The sequence below is a fragment of the Buceros rhinoceros genome, unplaced genomic scaffold (assembly GCF_000710305.1).
Source record: "Buceros rhinoceros silvestris isolate BGI_N320 unplaced genomic scaffold, ASM71030v1 scaffold24623, whole genome shotgun sequence".
NCBI lineage: Eukaryota > Metazoa > Chordata > Aves > Bucerotiformes > Bucerotidae > Buceros > Buceros rhinoceros.
In genome coordinates this window covers 10,570-13,274 of record NW_010402225.1, presented here as the reverse complement: position 1 = coordinate 13,274, position 2,705 = coordinate 10,570, and the positions used below count along the sequence as shown (strand labels likewise).

The 2,705-nt window shown below is 46.7% G+C and overlaps 1 protein-coding gene across 1 annotated transcript in view; it reads left to right on the top strand.

The window, feature by feature from the left end:
• EMC8 (ER membrane protein complex subunit 8) overlaps positions 1-2,705 on the top strand; it is a 6,182-nt gene that overhangs the window by 282 nt on the left and 3,195 nt on the right. The window lies entirely within an intron of this gene.

Genomic DNA, 2,705 nt, shown 5'->3' with positions numbered 1-2,705 from the left:
TGAGGAAGGGCCGGTGCTGAGGGGACTTGGGGCGCTGGGGTAGCACCAGCCAAATCTGTGGGGTGAGCAAAGTGTTTCTAGAGTAGAATCACAGACTGAGTTTGGTTGGAAGGGACCCTCGAGGCTCCTCCAGTCCAACCCCTTGCAGGGAGCAGCGATATCTCTAACTAGAGCAGGTTGTTCACAGCCCCAGTGTCCAACCTGACCTGGAATATCTCCAGCGATAATGCTTCTCCCACATCCCTGGGCAACCTGGGCCAGAGACTCACCACAGAATAAACCCCGAGGCCCATCTGCTGCCCAGCTTTTTGCTGGGGAAGCAGCAGGAAACCACACAGCCCCATAGTTGTGTCTAATTTCTTTCTCCATGTGGCAACACTTCTATTTACATTGGTGTCATGATCCCCAGATACCTCCCAGAGGGAATGTCTGTATTCTACGGGAGAAAGAGCTTTTCCCAGCTTACCTTGAAGGCACCTCAAAGCAGCCATGGCCTGAAGGGAAATCGTGGCTCTGGAGTCCCTCCCTACCTCCTTCCTCACTAACCTGGGGCTCTACATGGGTTGTCTCTCTCCATAACAAGAAAGAGCTCCCAAAACCAAAGGCCTTTGTTAACAGGTTTCCCCTCTTAAAGAAGTTCATTGCAGAGGCTCAGCCTTGGACAGAGACGGGGAGTGATGAAACCTGCTTGGGTTTTATTGTCGTAGCTGCTGCTGGGGAGAATGAAATAATGCTGTTTATAATTGCTTTAATCAGGGGAGGGCTTGACTTTACATTTCCAAACAATGAGAATTTGCTTTTCCTCCGGGAATTTGTCAGTGCAAGTAGCTAGAATGACACTTTAATATATTTAAAGGATATATAGGGTTTGTCTTTAGATCGTGGGGTTGGTGGCAGTGAAAATTCATGGACTTCTTGCTTCAGGAGCAGATGATTTGGAAATAAATGCTGTTTCTTGCACCATCTGCAATATCTTGCCCATCTGCAGGAAGTGAACCGTTACGGAACCAGAGAAACGGCAGCGTCGCGTGTGTGTGCTCTTGGGTTTTCGTACGGAACGTTAAGAGGGGAAGCTCTCTCTGAAGGATTTTGAAGCCTTGGCGGGTTTTGATCGGATCTGTGTCTCTCCCAGTTCAATTACTGTCGATTCTCGGTTGCGCCTGTGGCTGGGTCCTACCCGTGAGGGTTTTCTAGCACAGCCCCACGAGTTTCACCGCCTCTTCCCTGACCCAGTTATCCCAGACCAGCAAAGAGAGGGCCAGGGGGTTGCAGCTGGTCTCCTCCCAGGACTCTGCTGAGCCCCTGTCACCCACTTTGGGTTTTTCCAATGGGATTTTTCCGCAGTTGATCAGATTTTTCTCTGCACGGAAGCGAGATGCAGTTTGTCTCAGCCTCATCAAGGCTGATGTGGCTGAAAATGCTGCGGGTTAATTGAAGCTGAGGGTGACAGAGGGTTTGGAAACTGCCAGTGGAAGCAGCTTTAATTCCAAAACCACTTTTTTTCCCCTTTTTTTTCTTTTTCTAATGGAAGCAGTTTTTAATTACCACTTAGGAACCAGAACATAAAAATCACGCTTCTTGGTTTTTTAAAGATTATTTTCAACATGCAACAAAAAGTGGTTTGAAATGAAGGTTTGTAATTTTAAAATTGATGGATTTTTTAAACTTATTATTAATTTTAGTGCCTGAGCTTCCAGTTTTAATGCCAAGCTTTCAAGCCATGAGCAATTAAACCCCTAAGCCCTCCAAAAGGGTTTGGAGTCGAAGCAGCAGTTGGCCCTCAGCTAGAGCAGGGCTTCAGCACTGCTTTTCATCACGTAAATCCATGTCATCCCTCGCAGAGGAGGGATTATTCAAGTGGCCCTTTTGTTTCTTTGCTTATGCAGCCTGATACTATAATTATTGCTAAAAATGGGATTGATTTGCCTCACAGGATGCGACAGGTCAGCATCAGGTTTATTTTTGGGCTCCATTTTAATAGAGCTGTTGGGGTAATTTTTGATATGTGCTCTCCAGGGACCACAAAGGAAAATTCTAGCTGCTTCCTCTGCTTCTTTCTTTCCAGGCTCTGTGTTATGCTGACTCAAAATCCTCAGTTATAAGGAGAAACATCATATTTCTGTGTGTTTTCAAAGCCAGACAGACTCAGCAGGAGGAATTGAGACCCAGGGTAAAGCAGAAAGCAGCAGCGGGCACTGAAACAGCACTTAAAAAAAAACCAAACAAAACAAACCCCAAATGATAACAAAACCACATAAACTTTTGTGCTTGTGGAACTCAAAAGTCAGTTGTATGCAAAGAATGGTGTGTGTCGAGGGTTTCCACAGGGATGTTAAATCGGGAGGAGCTGCCTGGGCTGAGCATGGCCCAGGAGAGAGAGTTTATGTCAACAGTTTTTCGCTGAGCCTTTATTTTATCTCGAAAGCCTTTTTGTACCAGAGCAGCTTAAAAATTCATCGGTAAATGGGACAGACTTTTTCTGCCTCGTATTTACCTTTTCCTTCGAGCTTTATTTGCTAATTAACGTAAAAAAATAATCTAGAAATCAAAGGATCATTTTGGTTAGAAAAGCCCTTGAACCTTCTCGAGTCCCCCCGTTCCCCAGCACTGGCAGGTCCCCCCTGACCCCTGTCCCTCAGCAGCACCTCCACATGGCTGGGAAACCCCTCCAGGGACGGGGACTCCACCACTGCCCTGGGCAGCCT